The sequence below is a fragment of the Anolis sagrei genome, chromosome 6 (genome assembly GCF_037176765.1).
Source record: "Anolis sagrei isolate rAnoSag1 chromosome 6, rAnoSag1.mat, whole genome shotgun sequence".
Classification (NCBI taxonomy): domain Eukaryota; kingdom Metazoa; phylum Chordata; class Lepidosauria; order Squamata; family Dactyloidae; genus Anolis; species Anolis sagrei.
In genome coordinates this window covers 29,655,639-29,680,741 of record NC_090026.1, presented here as the reverse complement: position 1 = coordinate 29,680,741, position 25,103 = coordinate 29,655,639, and the positions used below count along the sequence as shown (strand labels likewise).

At 41.2% G+C, this 25,103-nt stretch overlaps 2 non-coding genes across 2 annotated transcripts; one reads left to right on the top strand and one right to left on the bottom strand.

The window, feature by feature from the left end:
* Positions 1-6,063: 6,063 nt before the first annotated feature.
* Positions 6,064-6,135, bottom strand: TRNAC-GCA (transfer RNA cysteine (anticodon GCA)). The gene has a single exon. It is a non-coding gene; the product is annotated as a tRNA-Cys (tRNA).
* Positions 6,136-24,705: 18,570 nt separating this feature from the next.
* TRNAC-GCA (transfer RNA cysteine (anticodon GCA)) lies at positions 24,706-24,777 on the top strand. The gene has a single exon. It is a non-coding gene; the product is annotated as a tRNA-Cys (tRNA).
* The last annotated feature ends 326 nt before the right edge of the window (positions 24,778-25,103 follow it).

Genomic DNA, 25,103 nt, shown 5'->3' with positions numbered 1-25,103 from the left:
TTTCTTTGGAATACCTTTTCACACACACACACAAACACAAACACACACACACACACACACACACCTATATCTATATAAATAAAAATGTAATGTTCGTTTGTGGGATTAACATAACTCAAAAAAACCACTGGACAAATTGCGGCCAAATTTGGCCACAAGACACCTACCAACCCAAGGAATGACCATCACTTAAAAAAATATTTTGTCATTTGGGGGTTGCAGTTGCTGGGATTTATAATTTACTTGCAATCAAAGAGCATTCTGAACTCCACCAATGATGGAATTGGCACACAGGACTCCCATGACCAACAGAAAACACTAGAAGGGTTTGGTGGGCATTGAACTTGAGTTTGGGAGTTGTAGGATTTATTGTTCACCTACAATCAAAGAGAATTCTGAACCCCACCATCGACAGAATTGGGGCAAACTTCCCACACAGAAACCCCATGACTAACAGAAAATACTTAAGGCCATCAAGTCCAACTCCATTTACCAGGGCAAGAAAACATAATCAAAGGCCTCCTGACAAAGAGCCACCCAGCCATGGATATAGACAGATATATATGATTCACACACAGAGAGAGATATCATAGATTTGAAAGGGACCCCTAAAGAAGGACGATTATATGTTGCATGTTCCAGAGTAAATGAGCACAGACTACATTATCATCAGCATATGCCATGTATATGTGCATTGTAATCCGCCCCAAGTCCCCTGAGGGGTGAGAAGGGCAGAATATAAATACTGTAAATAATAAATAAATAAATAAGAAAAATGCAAAACTCAAACTTTACTGTTTTGCAGCAGAGTTCATGGGAAAAAACAGCAACTTCAGCACAAAGTTTCTACTAGTAATACAATCACAGTTCCTCTGGACTGGAGTATCAAACTCACATATGGTCTTTGCATTTAATTCAGGCAGTGCTTTCCATCAGAAAATACATCTCCTTCCAATCTGCATAGCTTCTTCATGGAGACGAGCATGGAAGACAACCTTGCCAACGTCCAATAGGATGCAAGCCAAGTAAGCTCAGAGGTAAACATTCAGTAAGCCCAAAAACATACAACAAAATCTCCCCAGTTATACCCATTCAGGAGTGGCCCAAACTTGTTGACCCTAATTACTCCAATTACTCAGCCTGTGGGTTGTAATTAACCAGGGTGAGTCATTTTCTCTTAACACACACCTGGTAGTGATCCCACAAGAACATATCCATTTATTTTAATATACGTGATCTTGGGCAAGTCACACTCTCTCAGCCTCAGTAGAAGGCACAGTTCTGCCAAGAAAAATCAGTATAGGTTCACTTTAGAGTTACCGTAAATTGGAAATGAATTGGAAACACATAACAACAATTCTCAAATTGGCAAGATTAGGATGTCTACACTTAAAAAAAATGTTTTCAAGCAGACCGTTTCAAAATAAATTCTTGCTCTTTTGCATTCACTGGTCAAAGCTGTAGGGCAGGGGAAATGATTTTAAAAGTGCAGCTGTTTAGGAATGCCAAAGATATAGGTTGCTGCAAGTTTTCCAGGCTGTATGGCTATGTTCCAGAAGCATTCTCTGCTGACGTTTGGCCCACATCTATGGCAGGCATCCTCAGAGGGTTGAGGGGTCTGTTGGAAACTAGGCAAGTGAGGTTTATATATCTGTGGAAAGTCCAGGGTGGAAGAAAGAACTCTTATCTGTTTAAGGCAAATATGAATATTGCAGTTTGCCACCTTGATTAGCATTGAATGGCCTTGCAACTTCCAAGCCTGGCTGCTTCCTGCCTGGGGGGATCCTTTGTTGGGAGGTATTAGCTGGCTCTGATTGTTTTCCGTCTGGAATTCCTTTGTTTTCTGAGTGTTTATTTACTCTCCTGATTTTAGTTTTGTAATACTGTAGCCAGATTTTGTTCATTTTCATGGTTTCCTCCTTTCTGTTGAAATTGTCCACATGCTTGTGGGTTTCAGTGGTTTTTCTGTGTAGCAACTTGAAGAATGGAGGTGCCAGATCTGATCTGATTTCAACAGCAGGTTACACTAAAGTTACAACTCCTTCTTATGGATTATTAGGATGAATTATTATGAATGAGAATTTCTCAAACCCACATTGATCAATTCAAATCTCAGCCACTAAGAGTGCAGTCACACTGTAGGGTTAATGTAGTTTGATCCCACTTTAACAGCCATGTTTCAATGCCATAGAATCTATCATACTGCTGTCTGCCCCCCCCCCCCCCCCCAACACACACACACAGTTTAAGCTCATTGGCAAGAACTAACCCATTGTTAGAGGTGAAATAATATTTAATATTGTTGGGTTGTTGTGGGTTTTTCAGGCTCTATGGTCATGTTCCAGAAGCATTTCCTCCTGACATTTTGCCCACATCTATGGCAGGCATCCTCAGAGGTTGTGAGGTCTGTTGGAAATTAGAGAAGTGAGGTTTATATATCTGTGGAAAGTCCAGGGTGGGAAGAAGAACTCTTGTCTGCTTGAGGCAAGTGTGAATGTTTCAATTGGCCACGTTGATTAGCATTGAATGGCCTTGCAGCTTCAAAGCCTGGCTGCTTCCTGCCTGGGGGAGTCTTTTGTTGAGATGTGTTAGCTGGCCCTGGTTGTTTCCTGTCTGGAATTCCCCTGTTATCTGAGTTTTGTTCTTTATTTTATGTCCTGATATTAGAACTTTTTAAAAAATACTGCTTGAGATAGGTGTGAATGTTTCCATTGGCCACCTTGATTAGCTTTTAATGGCCTAGCGGTTTCAAGGTCTGGCTTCTTACTGCCTAGGGGAATCACCACCCTAAACGTTCCACAGATATATAAACCTCACTTGTCTAGTTTCCAACAGACCTCACAACTTCTGAGGATGCCTGCCATAAATGCAGGCAAAAGGTCAGGAGAAAATGCTTCTGGAACATGGCCATACAGCCTGGAAAACTCACAGCAACCCAGTAATTCCGGCTATGAAAGCCTTCGACAACACATTGAAATATTGTTTCCTGCCTTTTGCTCAGTAACTGAAGTTGCACTCATCCCAGTTGGTGTAAACATTGTGTTAACTTATCTGACCTGTTACTTATTTTATATGTATATATATATATATATATATATATATATATATATAGTGACCGTTCCCTGCCACGCATTACTGTGGCCCAGTCTGTGCATGTGTTTTGTGTGTGTATATATGTGTGTGTATATATTTGTATATATATATATTTGGTTTTGTGCATGCATTATAATGTCTTTTTTTATTTTCTGGCTTTTTACGTCCCTTCTTCTGTATTTTTCAATGTTTTTATGAGTGATGGCCTGATTGGTGTATTGTGTCCAAATTTGGTGTCAATTCATAGAATCATAGAATCCTAGAGTTGGAAGAGACCTCATGGCCCATACAGTCCAACCCCATGCCAAGAAGCAGGAATATTGCATTCAAATCACCCCTGTCAGATGGCCATCCAGCCTCTGTTTAAAAGCTTCCAAAGAAGGAGCCTCCACCACACTCCAGGGCAGAGAGTTCCACTGCTGAACGGCTCTCACAGTCAGGAAGTTCTTCTTGATGTTCAGATAGAATCTCCTTTCTTGTAGTTTGAAGCCATTGTTCCATTGCATCCTAGTCTCCAGGGCAGCAGAAAACAAGCTTGCTCCCTCCTCCCTCTGACTTCCTCTCACATATTTATACATGGCTATCATATCTCCTCTCAGCCTTCTCTTCTTCAGGCTAAACATGCCCAGCTCTTTAAGCCGCTCTTCATAGGGCTTGTGCTCCAGACCCTTGATCATTTAATTCGCCCAGTGGTTTTTGAGTTATGTTAATCCTAAACAAACATTATATTATCAAAGGCTTTCATGGCCGGAATCACTGGGTTGTTGTAGGTTTTTTCGGGCTATATGGCCATGTTCTAGAGTCATTTTCTCCTGACGTTTCACCTGCATCTATGGCAAGCATCCTCAGAGGTATTGAGGTCTGTTGGAACACCACATACAAACTATCTACAGACCCACCAAGAAAATCCAACAAATGCTACGTTCAGCAAAAGACAAGAGGGATCTACCGTGTACCATGCAGTTGCGGACAAGTCTACATAGGGACCACCAAATGCAGCGTTGCCCAAACACGAATCAAGGAACATGAAAGGCACTGCAGACTACTTCAACCGGAGAAGTCACCCCTAGCAGAGCACTTGATGAACCAACCTGGACACAGCATATTATTTGAGAACACAGAAATGCTGGACCACTCTCACAACCACCATGTCAGACTACACAGAGAAGCCATTGAAATCCACAAGCATGTGGACAAATTCAACAGAAAGGAGGAAACCATGAAAATGAACAAAATCTGACAAGTGGAGTGCCGCAGGGTTCCGTCCTGGGCCCGGTCCTGTTCAACATCTTTATTAATGACTTAGATGACGTGCTAGAAGGCAGGATCATCAAGTTTGCAGACGACACCAAATTGGGAGGGATAGCCAGTACTCCAGTGGACAGGAGCAGAATTCAAAACGATCTTGACAGATTAGAGAGATGGGCGAAAACTAACAAAATGAAGTTCAACAGTGACAAATGCAAGATACTCTACTTTGGCAGGAAAAAGAAATGCAAAGATACAGAATGGGGGACAATGCCTGGCTCGAGAGCAGTACGTGTGAAAATGATCTTGGAGTCCTCGTGGACAACAAGTTAAACATGAGCCAACAATGTGATGTGGCGGCAAAAAAAGCCAATGGGATTTTGACCTGCATCAATAGGAGCATAGTGTCTAGATCTAGAGAAGTCATGCTACCCCTCTATTCTGCTTTGGTTAGACCACACCTGGAATATTGTGTCCAATTCTGGGCACCACAATTCAAGAGAAATATTGACAAGCTGGAATGTGTCCAGAGGAGGGCGACTAAAATGATCAAGGGTCTGGAGAACAAGTCCTATGAGGAGTGGCTTAAGGAGCTGGGCATGTGGGTCTGTAGATAGTTTGTATGTGGTGTTCCAACAGACCTCACTACCTCTGAGGATGCTTGCCATAGATGCAGGTGAAACGTCAGGAGAAAATGACTCTAGAACATGGCCATATAGCCCGAAAAAACCTACAACAACCCAGTGATTCCGGCCATGAAAGCCTTTGATAATATAATGTTTGTTTAGGATTAACATAACTCAAAAACCACTGGGTGAATTAAATGATCAAGGGTCTGGAGCACAAGTCCTATGAAGAGCGGCTTAAAGAGCTGGGCATGTTTAGCCTGAAGAAGAGAAGGCTGAGAGGAGATATGATAGCCATGTATAAATATGTGAGAGGAAGTCAGAGGGAGGAGGGAGCAAGCTTGTTTTCTGCTGCCCTGGAGACTAGGATGCAATGGAACAATGGCTTCAAACTACAAGAAAGGAGATTCTATCTGAACATCAAGAAGAACTTCCTGACTGTGAGAGCCGTTCAGCAGTGGAACTCTCTGCCCTGGAGTGTGGTGGAGGCTCCTTCTTTGGAAGCTTTTAAACAGAGGCTGGATGGCCATCTGTCAGGGGTGATTTGAATGCAATATTCCTGCTTCTTGGCATGGGGTTGGACTGTATGGCCCATGAGGTCTCTTCCAATTCTTTGATTCTATGTTTCTATGACCAGTATTTTTAAAAAATCTAAAATTAGAACAGCACAACAACAGAGAGGAAACAAACAAGGACATGTAATCACCTTTCAACAAAAGATTGCTCCAAGCACTGCCAAATGCTAATCAAGGTGGTCAGTTGAAACATTCACACCTAGCTCCAACAGACAAGAGTCCTTTGTCCCACCCTGCTCATTCCACAGATATATAAACCCTTTTTCCTAGTTCCAACAGACCTCACTACCTCTGAGGATGCTTGCCATAGATGCAGGCGAAACGTCAGGAGAAAATGCCTCTAGAACATGGCCATATAGCCCAAAAAAACCTACAAGCCAAACATTATATTTTTATTTATATAGATATATATATACAGAGAGAGAGAGTATATACCGTATTAGTTTATAGACGAGATCTCTTCTTGCTTTAATAGCGATTTATATTAATTATACTTTCAATATTTAAAAAAAATAGTTTTGAGGGGGCACCCGGATTTGAACCAGGGACCTCTTGATCTGCAGTCAAATGCTCTACCACTGAGCTATACCCCCTCTGCTGGTCTAATCGCTGAATTCAGAGGCTTTTGACGCTAGGACAAATGCAACTACCTCATTATGCAGCAATGGCTGGAGGATTGGGTTGTTGTGTGTTTTCCGGGCTGGAGGATTTTCAACCAGGAAAAAAAGAACCCTAATTAAACGCAGAATCTAACTGAACTGGTAAACAAAAGAACTGCTAGCAGCAACGGATAATCAGACTTAAGTAAATGGGCTGAAGGGGAAAAGAAACAAGGCAAACAGGTCAAGCAACTCCAAGCAAGCTCTGTCAATGTTAGGAGAACATTTGCAGAGATTGCACTGTGTTTAAGCATAAGCATGTATTGTCAAGGCATGGCAGGAAAACAGAATAGATTCTAGATCCCCACCTTCCAGATTAATTTACAGTCTATGGGTTTCTCCTTCCCCCCTATTTGGGCATGTTGTTGTTGTTGTTGTTGTTTTAATCCACTTTAATTTGGAGTCAATAGACACCCACATTTAATCAGTCCTAAATGCTTGGGAAGTGTTCAACTTGTGATTTTGTGATACAAAATCCAGCATTTATATCTTGCTTACTGTGTCAAACTGTGTTTTTGCGTTGGTAAAATAATAATAATAATAATAATAATAATAATAATGCCGAAGGCTTTCATGGCCGGAATCACTGGCTTGTTGTAGGTTTTTTCGGGCTATATGGCTATGTTCTAGAGGCGGGCGAAACGTCAGGAGAGAATGCCTCTAGAACATGGCCATATAGCCCGAAAAAACCTACAACAACCCATTAATAATAATAATAATAACTGTTTCTATACTGTAGCACTGAATTTTTGCTGTTCGTATTTGTTGTGAACCGCTGTGAGTCGCCTTCGGGCTGAGAACAGCGGTATATAAGTAAGGTAAATAAATAAATAAATAAATAAATAATCTATTTAAATGTAAATGTAATGTTCCTTTGTGGGATTAACAGAACTCAAACACCACTGGACGAATTGACATCAAATTTGGACACAAGACACCTAACAACCCAATGTATGTCCTTCACTCAAAAAATTGATTTTGTCATTTGGGAGTTGTAGTTGCTGGGATTTATAGTTCACCTACAATTAACAAGAATTCTGAGTCCCACCAATGAGCCAAACTTGGCACACATTTCTCCCATGACCAACAGAAAATACTGGAAGGGTTTGGTGGGCAGTGTCCTTTGGTTTTGGAGTTGTAGTTCACCTACATCCAGAGAGCACTGTGGTCTCAAACAATGATGGATCTGGACCAAACTCTACACGAATACTCAATATGCCCAAAAGTGAACACTGGCGGAGTTTGGGGAAAATAGAATCTTGACATTTGGGAGTTGTAGATGCTGGGATTTATAGTTCACCTACAATCACAGAGCATTCTGAACCCCACCAACAACAGAATTGGGCCAAACCTCCCACACAGAACTTCCATGACCATCAGAGTGGGCTGCAGCAACGCGTAATAATAATAATAATAATAATAATAATAATAAAAACTGGCAAAAGAAGGCTCTCCATAGACAGTTCCTGGGGAAAATTGAGAGCCAAATTGACAATGAAAAAACATGGCTGTGGCTCACAAATGGAACTTTGAAAAGGAGACGGAGGGCCTGATTCTGGCAGTCCAAGAACAAGCCATTCGAACCAATGCCATCAAAGCCAGAAAAAGTCGACAACAGATCCCAAATGTAGACTCTGCAAGGAAGCAGATGAAACAATAGATCACATCCTCAGCTGCTGCAAGAAGATCATGCAGACAGACAGTGATGTAGAAAGGTTGGCACTCATGTGAAGGATGTATTTCTATTTTTCCCCTTTACCTGCTTCCAAACTTCTGCCCTAGACAGCCATCTAGAGTTGAGACTTTGTTAAGACTGGATCCGAATGAAAGCGGAGATTTGAGGCCAATATACAACAGGCCTCCTGGTGGTGCAGTGGGTTAAACTGCTGAGCTGCTGAACTTGCTGACCGAAAGGTTGGCACGTGAGCTCCCATTATTAGGCCCAGCTTCTGCCAATCTAGCATTTAGAAAACATGCAAATGTGGGTAGAGCAATAGGTACTGCCTTGGCGGGGAAGGTAACAGCGCTCCATGCAGTCATGCTGGCCACATGACGTTAGAGGTGTCTACAGACAAAGCCAGCTCTTCAGCTTAGAAATGGAGATTAGCATCACCCTCCGACTCGACGTCAAGTCGAGTCGGACTCGACTTGACGTAATGTCAGAGGAAACCTTTACCTTTACTTATACAACAGAAGCTACTGGTGTCCATTTACAGCCCTATAACAGATGTGAGGTTGTCATCATTTTGCCTTTAGAAGACTAGAATTAATTTTAACTCAGTTCGTCAGTGGAATATTGTAAAAACATTGTTGAAATTGTCATTCATGCAGCTGCAGAGCCTGATATTTCCTCACAATTCTTCTGTTGTACAAAGCGTGCATCTCCACTGCAGAATTAATTCAGGTTAACAGTGCTTTAGCTTCCAAAGTTCAATACAGTGGAATCCTGGAATGTGTAGTTTGGTGAGGCACCAGCACTCTTTGGCAGAGGTGGCTAAAGACTTTTGAAAAATTGCAACTTCCATGATATTATAGCATTGAATCATGGCAGTTAAAGTGGCATCAAACTGCAGTAATTATGCAGTATAGATGTACCCTTAGTGCTCGATCGTGTAGTACATTTCTGATTGGTAGTTTCCAAGTCCCGGACTGAGATCAATAAGACAAGGGTTGTTCAAGAAAACATTGCAGTGTATGGAATTTAAGACAGCCTGCTGTACTGTCTTCCATTGCGGCTCCAAAAGGAAACAGAGAATGGAAAAACTAAGTGAACATTTACAAACATTAATACATACTAGGTTGTTGTGAGTTTTCTGGTCTGTATGGCCATGTTCCAGAAGCATTCTCTCCTGACGTTTCACCTGTATCTACGGCAGGAATTCTCAGAGGTTGTGAGGTCTCACAATCTCTGAGGATGCCTCACAACCTCTGAGAATGCCTGCCATAGATGCATATGAAACGTCAGGAGGGAATGCTTCTGAAACAGGGCCATACAGCCCGAAAACCTTACAACAACCCAGTGATTCAGGCCATGAAAGCCCTTGACATTACATGAATACATACTAATGTTAATGTTTGTAAATACACCCTCTGAATTTCCGTTTTGGAGAACATGTCCATCTATGCATACTTATGTGCCTGTGTTTCTTTTTCTTAAAACAAAATTCTGAAGGCATAGAAGGGATCCATTTGGAGTCTGGTCAACTCAGATTGATTGGGAACGGCTGTGTTTGCTTGTTTGTGCAAAGATCAGGTCATTGCCTTCCCAGCTGGACCAAACTGTTCGGAGGAGAAGGTGCTAAAGACATCAGGAAAGTCAACATGTCATTTGCAACCTATTAGCAAAGGTGTTAAAACCATCACTGGGAGGAGATGGGCAGAGGGATGATGAAGTGTGAGAGGGAAATCCATTTAGATAAATAATTGTACGCAAACATACATTCACTTTGCCTATCTGATGAAGAAGACTCCATCTGTTAAACCCTATGTCATAATAAATCTGTTGGCTTTTAAGGTGCCAAAAGAATCCTCCTGGCATCTCATGTCTCCCCTCCCCAACACTTGTTTTACTTTTCCTATAAATTCAACTATAAAATATATTTCCAAAAATGAGTCCTACATGGATCTGAGATAGGGAACCTTTTGAGAACGCCTAGTCCCTAGTTATAAATGCGCAGTCCCTAGGTTCCCTAATAATATTTTGTTTCCTGCACTTCATCCAATACCCGGCCCTATGATACGCTGTTTGCACTATCCCATGCCTGGCCTTCTATAGCTTGTTTGCACCCATTGTTACTACTGGCAATTCATTTAGTTGAATATTGTTTTGATTGATTTTCAGCATTGCTGTTTTATACTCTTACATTTTATTGAATTGTGCTTTTATCTGGATTGTTATATTTAACTATGTTTTTATTTTAATTGTGTTTTTGCTTTGATGCATTTTTCTCATGTAATTTTGATGATGTTGCTTGTTGTTTATGTTTTGGTTTTATTTTTGCTGTAATATGTTGTTCAGGCTTGGCCCCATGTAAGCCGCTTCGATTCCCCATTGGGGAGATGGTGGCGGGGTATAAATTATTATTATTATTATTATTATTATTATTATTATTATTATTATTTGTGTCTGTGGGCATCTTGTTCCATATGTAAGCCGCCTCGAGTCCCTTTGGGGAGATGGTGGTGAGGTATAAGAATAAAGTTATTATTAAAGTTTCAAATGTTTAAAAGCAATGCTTTTGGGTTTGGAAAGATTAGCCGTTTACAAGAAATGTTGCCCAGAGGACATCTGACTGTATTTACTCAGTCTTCAAGGAGGCTCTTTCTGTGTGACATGTGGCTTTCTAGATGTTGTTGGATCATAATTGTCATCAGCCATACCACTCAGCGATGAGGGATGATGGGTGTTGCAATCTAACATCTGGAAGACTACCTGCTCTGATGAATTGATTCAATGGCATTAGATAGACTAAATTATCAACAATAGCAATATCTTGGCTAGTATGTTAGCATCAGAAACTAATCGGGGTGGGAATGATGCTAGATCACAACTGTCAGTGATGTGGGGTGTTGCAATCTAACAATACCTAAAGCAGTGTTTCTCAACCTGGGGGTTGGGACCCAAGGCTCACGAAGGGGTGTCAGAGGGGTCGTCAAAGACCATCAGAAAACACAGTATTTTCTGTTGATCATTGGGGTTCTATGTGGGAAGTTTGGCCCAATTCTATCATTGGTGGGGTTCAGAATGCTCTTTGATTGCAGATGAACTATAAATCCCAGCAACTATAACTCGCAAATGTCAAGGTCTATTTTCCCCAAACTCCACCACATTTGGGCATATTGAGTATTCGTGCCAAATTTGGTGCAGATCCATCATTGTTTGAGTCCACAGTGCTCTCTGGATGTAGGTGAACTACAACTCCAACACTCAAGGTCAATGCCCACCAAACTCTTCCAATATTTTCTATTGGTCATGGGAGTTATGTGTGCCAGGTTTCGTTCAATTCTATTGTTGGTGGAGTCCAGAATGCTCTTTGATTGTAGGTGAACTTTAAATCCCAGCAACTACAACCCCCAAATGACAAAATCAACCTCCCCCCCCCCAACCCCACCAGTATTCAAAAGTGGGTGTATCGGATATTTGTGCCAAATTTGGTCCAGTGAATAAAAATATATCCTGCATATCAGATATTTATATTATGATTTGTAACAGGAGCAAAATTACAGTTACAAAATAGCAACAAAAATAATTTTATCGTTGGGGATCACCACAATATGAGGAACTGTATTAAGAGGTCACGGTATTAGGAAGGTTGAGAACCACTGACCTAAAGGAATGCATGTACCTCACTCTGACATTCATGAATGCATCATAGGATATTAGAACAGATACAATGTCAACAATAGTAAAATCTTGGCTCAACTAAATTGGCGTGGAATTTATGTGGCTCTCCAAATATTGTTGACCTGCAGTTTGTAGCATTCCTTACCATTGGCTATGCTGGTTAGGAATGCTGGGAGTTGCAGTTCAACAAATTCTGGAAAGCCATATAATGGAAAGTCTCCCAACATACTCCAGCCATTTCCAGCACTTGTTTGAGCTGTTTGCCATTTTATATAAGGGATGCCATTTTGCTGTGCAACTGTATGTAATGGGATCTGAACATTCACAGATTTTGGTATCCATGGTGTCTTAGAACAAGCCTCAGAGGATACCAAGGGACAACAATAATGGGAGATGCAGTCCACTTGGCCTAGACCAGCCATAAACAAACATTACTTTCTGTCAGGATCCTGTCTCACAAATTTGGGAAAGGTCATTAGATTCTCAAGGGAGAACACTGGATATCACAAAGCCTTCTTGCTAGAATCGGCTACCTGAACTATTTGCTTCAGTCTTGCTCACTGTAGAGCTGGTGTTGTCTGAATTAAACTGACTTCATTAATTTAGCAGAGCTTGGCATCCTTTCTTCCAAGGCAAACTATTTGCTTATAGCTACTACAACCTTCTGTCTATTAGCTATGCTTGCCGGAAGATTTTAGGAGTTATTAAAAATGAGTATTCCAAAGTTTAAAAGAGATTTAGAAATAGGTGTAAGGCAATATTTACCCGAATGACTCTCATATATCTATATATAAAGGTAAAGGTTTCCCCTTAACATTAAGTCTACTTGTGTTCGACTCTGGGGGATGGTGCTCATCTCCATTTCTAAGTCGAAGAGCCGGCATTGTCCATAGACATCTCCAAGGTCATGTGGCCGGCATGACTGCATGGAGCACCGTTACTTTTCCGCAGAAGTGGTGCCTATTGATCTACTCACATTTGCATGTTTTTGAACTGGGAGGTTGGCAGAAGCTGGGCCTAACAGCAGGAAGTCACTCCGTAGCCCAGATTCAAACTGCTAACCTTTTGGTCAGCAAATTCAGCAGCTCAGTGCTTTAACCTGCTGCACCACTGGGGGCTCCATATGTGTGTGTGTGAGTGAGTGTGTATATCTCATATCACCTTGCATCACATACTATATATACATAATATATACACAATATATATACAAGTCAAAACCTGGCTGTTCGAGAAGGCGTTTGAAAAGGCAGTGTAACAGACATTGGATTATGGAACAATTGAATTATGAGTTTGGATGACGTTTTTAATTAGGAGACAAAATGCCTTGTTCTTTACTATTGTTATGGTTTTAACTGATATGTTATTGCTTTTAAATTTTTGAAATGTTTTTTATGATGTTGTTGGCATTGAATTGTTACCTTGTGAACCACCCCGAGTCACCTGCGGACTGAGAGAGGCAGTATACAAATGCAGCAAATAAATGAATACACACACACACACACACACATATACACATGTAAACATAACACACACACACATATATACACACATATAAATAAATACACACACACACACATGCACGCACACATTAATGTTTTGAACCAAATAGCATATACAATTCCATATTAGTCTCTCTATTCCCAAGAACACACACACACACACTAATGAATTGAACCAAATGGCATATACAATTTCATGTTAGTCTCTGTATTCCCAAGTCTCTGTATTTTATTGATGAACACACACAGACCAAAAATCCCTATTTACTCAAAATTACCACTGGATTTACACTCCATTGGATTTACACTTGGGTAAGCGTGCATAGGGTTGGCGCCCATGAAGCAGGAGGTAAGAGCTCAAATATATCCCCAAACACCACTTCTTCCTGGGACAACAACCATTTTCACTTCATTACATTTGGAGAGTTATCAAGACACAACAGCTAGGTGAAAGCTAACAAGGCTGGGGGAAGTGTGGTGGGAAGAGAATCCTGTTGCTTCCTATAATTGGGTGTAGACAAGGGCCTAAATACCCTAAATGCACCAGATCCTGTCACACCTTGGAAACTAAGCAGTGTCAGGGCTGGTTAGCATTTGTATGGAGAACTGCCAATGAATGCCAGGTGCTGAAGGCTATTATGTCAGAGGAAGGGGATAGCAAACCCACCTCTGGTTATTCCTCGCCTAAGAAAACCCTATGAAATTAATGGGGTTGCTATAAACTGATTGGCAATTTGAAGGCATATACATACACAAATAAATATCCTTCTGATCTCACAGGCTAGGGTTGATGTATGACATTTTGCTGCCTGAGACAAATGTCAAAATAGCATCTCTCATCTCATATACAAGTAAACACAGTTCTTACGTCAACACTGTTGATGGTATTAAACAATTCACCATCCATCATGGATGGAACCATGCCAGTTAAAATGGAATCATAGTGCTATACTTGTGAAATATGAAAGGACCCTCAGATTACAGAGCTTTTCCCGACCATAGAAATGCTTGCTCTATATTGCTTGTTTTTATTGGCAGGGGATTCCTAGTATGTGAAGAAGAAAGCTTCCTTAGCCTTGAATTCAAGGGATGAGCATTAGGATGATGTTACCATAATGCATGTGTCCTACCACCATATTATAGATCCCACTCCAGAAATTCACTTGCAGTGGTTGGAGATTTTGACAATATGCGTGCAAGGTTTTGCCAGTCCTGCATCAACGTTTACTTACATTCCTCATAGAATCATAGAATCGTAGCATTGGAAGATTCCTCATAGGCCATCTAGACCAACCCCCTGCCAAGAAGCAGGAAAATTGCATTTAAAGCACTCCCAACAGATGGCCATCCAGCCTCTGCTTAAAAGCTTCCAAAGAAGGAGCCCCCACCACACTCCTGGACAGAGAATTCCACTGCTGAACAGCTCTCACAGTCCTCATCTGTATGTTCTGTGCTTCATCTATATCAGGCATGAGCAAACTTCGGCCTTCCAGGACTTCAACTCCCACAATCCCTAAGAGCCAGTAGTTTTGCTCATGCCTGATTTATATGGTCAATATGGGGTTTTCTTCTTTTGTTAATTAGTGTTTTAAAGATTTTACAGCAACAAACAGTACATTTCAGATCTAGTACAATGAAGCAAGTTCATGTTTCATGACTATCCAGCTAAAAGCATTTCCAGTTGGTACAACAATACTTTTTTTGTGTGTGTGTCAGGAGAGACTTGAGAAACTGCAAGTTGCTTCTGGTGTGAGAGAATTGGCTGTCTGCAAGGACATTGCCCAGGGGATGCCCAGATGTTTTGATGTTTTACCATCCTTGTGGGAGGCTTCTCTCATGTCCCTGCATGGGGAGTCGGAATTGACAGAAGGAGCTCATCCGCGCTCTCCCTAGATTCGAACCTGCGACCTGTTGATACAATTAACTGTAATAGAGTATCTTTCCAAAAATCAACACAAGAGACTCTATGTAACATAACTAGTTGCTTTGGGAGTCACTAGTTGGCCCTGCAGTCTTGCTTATGTGTCTGAATACAGGCATACAGGATGCCATCAGGACTAAGTCTGCAGTCCTGATCAAGGGAATACAACAACCAATGGCCAGTCATTTCAACGTGAAACATCACATCCTGTTTGATTTCTCCCTATTTGGCACTGAAGTGCTATCTCCTCCAAGCATTTTGAACAAAAAAAAGATAATTTCTGGATTTATAGACCTAAGGCCCTAACACCGTGATGGTGAACCTATGACACGCGTGTCAGCACTGACACGCATGGCTATTTTTGATGACACGCAAACACATGCAGCCGCATACAGAGAAATACACTTTATAAGAGCCAATCTAATTCCATCCTTAAATTTGTAAAAGGCTCTACAAATTTAACATCTGCACATTTGAGCATTGTTCACTCCATAACTCAGCATGGATTATATATTTTTCTTATTTAAACTATAAATATTGCAAAATTATGGTGTGTTTTTCTCTCTCGAAGGGACTCCCCACCCAAGTTATGCTCAGGTTTTTGGGGAATTTTGACACACCAAGCTCAAAAGGTTGCCCATCACTGCCCTAACATCACATGGACCCCATTTGCTGATTGACACCGTGTACACAGCTCGGTTTCATTTTTAGCAACTGAGGAAGTGGAAGCCAAAATGTTTTCCTTGTGTTGCATTTTTCAGTTCTCTTTCTTATTTCATATTTTGTTCTTTCTTTCTCTTTTCCTTTCCCTTTCTTTCTCTCCTTCCATCCCTCCATATGCATGGATTTATTCAGCCACAGCTTGCATTTTTCTTATGAAACAGCTTATTTGAAAAAAACATAAAATTCAAAAAAACATAAAATGTGTGTGTGTGTATATATATGTGTGTGTGTGTGTATGTATGTATGTATGCTAGGAAAATAAAATAAAAGCAGAACCACATTAAATGTCTTCCATGTGACTAGCGCAGTGGGTTAAACCCTTGTGCCAGCAGGAGTGAAGGTTGCAGGTTCGAATCCAAGGAGAGCATGGATGAGCTCCCTCTGTCAGCTCCAGCTTCCCATGCGGGAACATGAGAAAAGTCTCCCACAAGGATGGTAAAGCATCAAAAACATCCGGGCATCCCCTGGGCAATGTCCTTGCAGATGGCCAATTCTCTCACACCAGAAGCAACTTGCTGTTTCTCAAGTCACTCCTGACATTTAAAACAAAAGTGACACAGCTTGGAAATTTGGCCATGCCATCTGGGGGATTCTGGGGATGAAAGGCTGAAAAAGCATTGGTGTAAAGCTCTAGCTATAAAGGAAAGAATAAAGGAATGAATGAATAAAAAAAAGAAGAGACAAAATAATAATGTAAGCACCACTTATAGTTTCAAAATTAAACAAATGAATAAGAGAAATGCCATCGCAAAATAGCACTGGTGCCCATTTTGTGTAAGAGTACATGATTTGTATTGTGTGCTACACATTTGCCTTGGTTCCATAATGTTGACTCTCTTCTCCTTAATTTTAATGTTGGCGCCATAGATGGTGATGTGGAGATAAAGAGTGTACTGGGATCCCACCATGAAGACAGATTTCAGGGACTGTGTTTGCTCTTAAAAGGGGGGCAACAAGGGGAGATGTTGGAGTTCCTAGTCATTATGCTAAGCCTCTAAGCCTTGATTGCCTCCTCCTCCCAATTAGTTTGGCAAACAGTTTTACCAGCAGGGTTCAAGATAGGCCTCTGTATATAAACCTGTCCAACTTTGCATGCTCAGAAGGTACTTACTTCTCTTGCTTGCTAACTCCTTCAGCCAGGCAGCATCATGGTGATGATCGGGAGCCAGCTTTGCCTTCTCCTTGCTATCTTTTTCTGCTGTCTACCCACAACGCAGAGCCACCTCTGGGCATGGTTGTATTCATTGCCTGAGTACAGTGCAGAGACAGCTTCCAAAAATGCCGGACTGCTATCTAATCTAGAGCTGAAGGTAAGAACGCACTATCATATGGGTGAGAATATTTCAGTATTATAGCATCTACTTTCCATTTTGTTTTTATTGCACCACCAATTTTTTTCTTAGATCTTCTAAGATCTCTTTCTCATTGCACAATTATTGCACTATTATACCTCATCAGCTGCAACATGTACATCCCATTGAATCCTTGGATTTATAATTTGGCGGGACTCTAGAATTCACTGGCACAGAATTCAAAAAGTGTCTTGGAAATCCAAAGCTCTATGGGATGGAGCTATGCCATGGGGAATGGAATCAAAATGTTATAATGGTGCAGTGTGAAAGAACCTCTTTCCATCTTGCCAGCTTGGTATCCTCCCAATATTGGATTGGTATCCTAATAATAACCAATTTGTGGGCTCCAACACATGAGGTTGGGAAAGAAGAGTTTCTTATAATGAGAATACATTCAAGAAACATGAACCAGTCAGAGCAGTGTTTTACAAACTTTGGTCTACCAGATGTTTTGGTCTTTCTGATTGTTGGCCAAGCTGACTGGGGCTTCTGGGAATTTAAGTCCTAAATAGACAGAGGACCATAGTTTAGGAATCACTGGGACAGAATCTATTACTGGACTGTTTGGTGTATGCCTACGTATAGGTCCAAGAGCAGCGGATCAGTTCCATGTATCCTTTCACAAGAGTTTAAATAACAAATCCTTTTCTGTCTCCAAGATTCAGCCAGGCACTTGAAAGGTAACTGGAAAGGAATAACAAATTTAATCTAAGTGCTAGTCAGACAAGGACTTATTCTTAAAATGAAAGCTGCTGAGCCGCAGTCTGCCCAGAAACCATTTCCTTTTGCCTGGAAACCTTCATGCTAAACCCAGATGTCTGAGGACGGGCTGTGGTTTCATCTCTAAGAAAGGATTTGCAGTCTGCAGCCCATGTTTGGCTGACAGCGTGGATCTCTCCCTAAACATCTTCCTGTCCATTCTGACCTCTTGTGGTCTGAAATCCCCAACCAGTAAGGCTGGGAAAACATCAGAACTTGCAGTTGCATGTGACCACTGAAAGACGCAAAATGAAGCCAACAACTCCAATACAAAAAAGGGGGCAGGAATGGGTGCTTATCAAAGCAGGGTTAAATGGAGTATCTTCCAATATGTTGGTGGTGGGAAACATGTTTTTGGGCAGCACCTCCTGGTGAAAATGCCTACTAGAAGGCATTTGGGGCAAAATATTTGAAACATTGTGTATATTATTATTAATAATAATAATAATAATAATAATAACATTATTAATATAGAAAATGTTTCAAATATTTTATTTGAAACAAATAATAATAATAAATATTAATAAAAAAATATTAGTACACAGCAAACAAGGTCACTCTGCTGGCTGTTGTATTGGATCACACATCAGACACTTCCCAAGTGTCTAGGACTGTGTGATGTATCGGCAAATACTGCATGCAGATCCCAGTAAGGTGGCCTTTTGCAACTCACAGATGGTAATCATGTCAGCACTTATTGTGTTTAAGTGCAGACCAAGGTCTTTAGGCACTCTACCCAGTGTGCCGTTCACCACTGGGACCACCTTGACTGTCTTGTGCCAGAGTCTTTGCAGTTCAATCTTTAAATCCTCATATCGTGTCAGCTTTTCCAGTTGTTTGTCATCAATCCTGCTGTCACTTGGGATTGCAACATCGACAATCCATACTTTGTTTTTTAGCAGGATTGTGAGGACAGGAGTATTGTGCTCCAAAACTATGTCTGTCTGAATTTGGAAGTCCCAGAGTAGTTTGGCGTGTTCATATTCTGTAACTTTTTCAGGCTTGTGATCCCACCAGTTCTTTGTCGCAGACAGATGGTATTCATCCAATGAATCATCTGATGATAATAATAACAATTATTATTATTATTATTATTATTATTATTATTATTATTATTATTGCATTTTATACATAGTGACGGGGGCACAAAATTAGCATTAGAGGTTATATGTGACCTACAGATCACACTTTCCTGACTCCTGATTTAAAAGTTGAGTTGCAATTCCTGGAAATGTCCAGAGGAGGTAAACAAACACAGAGTAGCATCTTCAAACACATTGTTTGACCTGGCTCTGATCTTCTCTTTCTCTCTCCCTTCACTCCCATTTTATTTCCTCTGCAGATGACTGCATGCAGCCATGAGAAAAAATGCCCTGAAGGGTTCTTCTGTGACTACCATTTTGGGCTCTGCTTCAACCTCAGGGATGAAGGCGAATTCTGCCGCCAGGATGCCCATTGTGCCGAGGGACTCATCTGCATGTTTGGCAAATGCAAAGAGAGGGTTCCAGAAGGCCAGGAAGGTAAGGTCTGGGATAAAGGGAAGGCTCTAAACATTTTCTCCAGTGCAATTTCAGAACTAAGTCCCATGTGTTTCCAAACGGGAGTTTCAAGGACAAAATCAGATTATTGTTCGCTTTTGGAAGATATGAAGAAATATGTCAAATGTATAGAAATATGTCAAATGTATAGAGCGACTTTCTCCAATCTGGTCTCCACTGCTGGAAGCATAAATTGTATGGTCCACACTGGCTAGGAATTAAGGTTACATTGAAAAACAAATGGTAGGAATCAGGTCAGGGGGAATTGAACTAATAATTGGGGCAGGTGCTAATAAAATCATATTGAGCACCACAATGGGTTAAACCCTTGTGTTGGCTGAACTATGGAGTTGATGGTGTTTTCCCCCCTCAGCTTTTGAATATGATTTTACCAGGAGGACTGAAAACTGTAGGCAGGGCCAATTTTTATGCCCACATAGTGCCTAGCACTTTTTTATTTTCTTTCTCCCCTCCTGCTTTGCCCTAATAAAATAGCGGTAATGAGGAAGAAAGATGCAATGTGATTGTAATAATATTTCCAGAACCTGAATTTGTGCTGAGAAAGGAAAATATTCAAGCATTGAAATATACAGTTTGCAAAACGTGCTCACATATAAATAATATCTTGACATGTTGAAAAGTACATTTGGCCAAAAAAAAAAGGGTGGAGAGAGAAAAACCTGGTTGTGTTGCCAAAAACTTTTATGGCCAGAATCACTGGGTTGCTGTGAGCTTTCTGGGCTGTATGGCCATGTTCCAGAAGCATTTTCTCCTGACATTTCACCCACATCTATGGCAGAGGTTGTGAGGTCTGTTGGAAACTAGGCAAGTGAGGTTTATATATCTGTGGAATGTCCAGGGTGGGAGAAAGAACTCTTGTCTGAGGCAAGTGTGAATGTTGCAATTGGCCACTTTGAATGGCCTTGCAGCTTCCAAGCCTAACTGCTTCCAGCCTGGGGGAATCCTTTGTTGGGAGAGGTTAGCTGGCCCTGATTGTTTCCTGTCTGGAATTCCCGTTATCTGAGTGTTGTTCTTTATCTAATGTCCTGATATTAGAACTTTTTTAAAAGACTGGCAGTCAGATTTTGTTCATTTTCATAGTTTCCTCCTTTCTGTTGAAATTGTCCACATGCTTGTAAATTTCAATGGCTTCTCTGTGTAGCAACTTGAAGAAAGGAGGCACCAGATCTCATGTGCACAAATGTGAGCTTTTACTTTAGTTTAATATTAGAATTAAGAATTGAAACTAAAACAAAATTATGTAAACTGAATACGTTTCAGTTTGCAAAATTACTCCATTTGGAGTCATTCTCCATTCACTGCTCATCTTCTTCTGGATTTGGATGCTAATGGTCTTTTCCTTGTTCTTGGAAGGTGCCCGCTGCCATCACGACAAAGACTGTGCTCCTGAACACTGCTGTGCCCGCCATCATGGGGAGATGGTTTGCAGGAAAAGACTCCTTTTAGACCAAGGATGCTACGTCCCAGAAGGAGGTGTTGCTTTCAGCATGAACCAAGTCTGCCCCTGCTTAGAAGGACTAGTGTGCAAAAGGATACCCCTTAAGCGAGAGTAAGTATTGGTGCGGATTGTGGGAAAAGAGAATGGCACAACCCTAGCATTGGTCCTTAAGCAAAACATCGGAGTGAAGAGCATTCAAAGCACCCCCGACAGATGGCCATCCAGCCTCTGTTTAAAAGCTTCCAAAGAAGAAGCCTCCATTACACTCCAGGGCAGAGTGTTCCACTGATGAACGGCTCTCACAGTCAGGAAGTTCTTCCTAATGTTCAGATGGAATCTCCTTTCTTGTAGTTTGAAGCCTTTGTTCCGCATCTTAGTCTCCAGGGCAGCAGAAAGCAAGCTTGCTCCCTCCTCCCTATGACATCCCCTCATATATTTATACATGTCTCCTCTCAGCCTTCTCTTCTTCAGTCTAAACATTCCCAGCTCTTTAAGCCGCTCCTCATAGGGCTTGTTCTCCAGACCCTTGATCATTCGAGTCGCCCTCCTCTGGACACATTCCAGCTTGTCAATATCTCTCTTCCATTGTGTTGCCATGAAAAAGATTAGGTGATGATGATTGATCATAGAATCATAAAGCTGGAAGCGACCACAAGGATCATCCAAACCCACCTGAACATTAGTAAGATCTAATGAAAAGAGTTGTTTAGCAGTGGAATATGCTGCCTTGGAGTCTGATGGAGTCTTCTTCTCCGGAAGGTTTTAAGCAAAGGGTAGATGGCCATCTGTTGGGAGGGTTTTGATTGTGTTGTACTTATGGGCCACCTATTGGGACATCTAGCAGAACAGAATGTAGGAAGAGGGGCTACATTAGTTTCTTATATTTTCTTCTGCCCAAGGAAGAGAATTGGGCAGGCCTTGCTCTGAGGCCCCTTCTACACTGCCATATAAGATCCAAATTAATTGCTTTGAACTGGATTATATGGCAGTGTAGACTCATATAATCCAGTTCAAAGCAGATAACAGGGATTATCTGATTTGATAATATGGATTAAATGGCAGTGTAGAAAGGGTCTGAGATAGGACTACACTTTGGAACTTAGGTTTAGTTAAGTTGCAGCCAATACCACTGTCCACTTATCCCAGTTCTGTATGTTCTGCCTTTTGTTTGTTTTTGTTGAACCATCCTGTGCGAAACACAATCTGCACCAGCAGTCCAGTAATTCTCTCCCTTCTTGTCTTTCTCTCTTCCAGGGTCCCATTTGAGTACGGGACAATCAAAAACGAGTGGCGATGCCAAAATAAATAGGCAAACGGAAGATACAATATGTTTGAAATTGCTGTATTTATTCCATGTAAATAATTCTGTACATAGATGCATTCCGTTCTCTTCTTTCTGTTGAATGTTTGCAAAATAAAGATGTTGAAACTGTGTAATCCAAATAACACGAGTGTCTGGTAATTATTAAAAGAAGAAATCGATGCTGGCAGCAAAGTTGAAAGTAAATTGACGTGTGTTGTAGGCATATGGATGTTTAGAGAGAAGTAATATATAGTGCAGTATTTCTCATCCTTCCTAATGCCACGACCCCTTAATACAGTTCCTTATGTTGTGGTGACCCCCAAACATAACACTATTTTCATTGCTACTTCATAACTGTAATTTTGCTACTGTTATTAATCGTAATGTAAATATCTGATATGCAGGATGTATTTTCATTCACTGCACCAAATTTGGCACAAATACCCAATATGCCCAAATGTGAATACTGGTGGGATTGGGGGAGGATTTATTTTGTTATTTGGGAATTGTAGTTTCTGGGATTTATAGTTCACCTACCATCAAAGAGCATTCTGAACTCCATCAATGATGGAATTGAAATAACTTAGCACACAGAACTCCCACAACCAAAAGAAAATACTGGAAGAGTTTGGTGGTCATTGACCTTGAGTTTTGGAGTTGTAGTTCGCCCACACCCAAAGAGCACTGTGGACTCAAACAATTATGAATCTGGGCCAAACTTGGCACGAATACTCAATATGCCCAAATGTGAACAGTGGTGGATTTTGGGGGAAATAGAGCTTGACATTTGGGAGTTGTAGTTGCTGGGATTTATAGTTCACCTACAATCAAAGAGCATTCTGAACACCACTAACGATAGAATTAGGCCAAGCTTCACACACAGAACCCCCATGACCAACAGGAAATACTGTGCTTTCTTATTTATTTATTTATCATGTCAGGAGCAAACCAAACGGTTGTATTGCATTTTTTAACAAACAAAACACAAAGTTTGCAAGCTTGGTAGCTGATTAAATGTCCTTTGACCAGTAGCTGGCCACTTGGAGTGCCTCTAGTGTTGCCGCAAGGAGGTCCTCCATTGTGCATGTGGCAGGGCTCAGGGTGCATTGCAGCAGGTGGTCAGTGGTTTGCTCTTCTCCACACTCGCATGTCACGGATTCAACTTTGTGGCCCCATTTCTTAAGGTTGGCTCTGCATCTCGTGGTGCCAGAGCGCAGTCTGTTCAGCACCTTCCAAGTCGCCCAGTTTTCTGTGTGCCCAGGGGGGAGTCTCTCATTTGGTATCAGCCATTGATTGAGGTTCTGGGTTTGAGCCTGCCACTTTTGGACTCTTGCTTGCTGAGGTGTTCCAGTTAGTGTTTCTGTAGATCTTAGAATACTATTTCTTGATTTAAGTAGTTGGTGTGCTGGCTGATACCCAAACAGGGGATGAGCTGGAGATATGACTGCCTTGGTCCTTTCACTGTTGGCTGCTACTTCCCGGCGGATGGCAGGTGGTGCAATACCGGCTAAACAGTGCAATTTCTCCAGTGGTGTAGGGCTCAGACACTCCGTGATAATGCAGCATGTCTCATTAAGAGCCACATCTACTGTTTTAGCATAGTGAGATGTTCCACACTGGGCATGCATACTCAACAGCAGAGTAGCATAGCGCAAGGGCAGATGTCTTCATTGTGTGTGGTTGTAGTCCCCAGGTTGTGCCAGTCAGCTTTCATATGATATTGTTTCTAGCTTTCTGATGGTCTTTGGTGATCCCTCTGACAACCCCTCGCGACCCCCGGGTTGAGAAACACTTATACATATAGCTTGTGCAGTGGGGCTTACTCCCAGGTTTGTGGTTTTAATCCAGAAGCAATTATTAGATCTCCATAAAATTATCATCTATTTTCTGTGTCTTGGATAGTTTCCCAGTTCAAGACTACCCCAGGACCTAAGATTTCAACACCAAATTAGCTTTTCTGAGATGTGAGCAAGAGCATTGGTCTGGATTAGTGTTTAGATCAGGCATGGGCAAACTTCCCCCCTCTAGATGTTTTGGACTTCAACTCCCACAATTCTGTTAGGAATTGTGGGAATTGAAGTCCAAAACACCTGGAAGGCTGAAGTTTTCCCATGCCTTGTTTAGATGATACACAGCTATGGTCATCAGAAGGACATTTTATGGGTCCTTCTACACTATAGAAACAATGCAGTTTGGAACCACTTTTAACTATCATATCAAGGCTATGGAATACTGGGAGCTGTAGCTTGGTGAGGTCCCAGCAATCTCTGACTTAGAAGGCTAAGGACCTTGCAAAACTACAACTCCCATAGCATTGAGTCATTGCAAGTTGTGTCAAAATATTAATTCTGTATTGTTGATGCATCCCAGTTTTTTGGTGGGAAGTCATTTTTTTATGTGTGTGATTAGTCAGAATCGAGAGCTTGAGCTGTAATGTGGACTATTACAAGAAAAAAGAAAAAGAAAATACTGATATGCCTTATATGTGGCCTGTCGTTATGGTAACACATTTGCTAGACTCATACCTTCCAGTAGTCTGCATTTCAATGCAGTGAGGAATGTTACATTTCAATAGAAAAAAGGAGAAGTGAGTATGTTTTCCAGCTGGGGGTATAGCTCAGTGGTAGAGCATTTGACTGCAGATCAAGAGGTCCCTGGTTCAAATCCAGGTGCCCCCTCTTTTCCTCCAAAATTCAGGAAATGTTATATCTTTATTTAAATAACAAATCTAATGTTCTGTCTCTGGGAGGAAAAATAAATTTGTTGTGTTTGTAAGAGCAGACACCTCTTCATGCTACTGAAAAACAAATGCATCTCACAACCTACACAATGGGAGACCAACTGACACAGTTTAGCTCTAACAGCAGATGTAAAATGCTAACCTAACATTATACATTCTAGGTTGCATCTACACTGTAGAATTAATGCAGATTCATGCCACTTTAACTGCCATAGCTCAAAGCCATGGATTTATAGTTTTACCTTGTCTTTTCTGTCAAAAAGT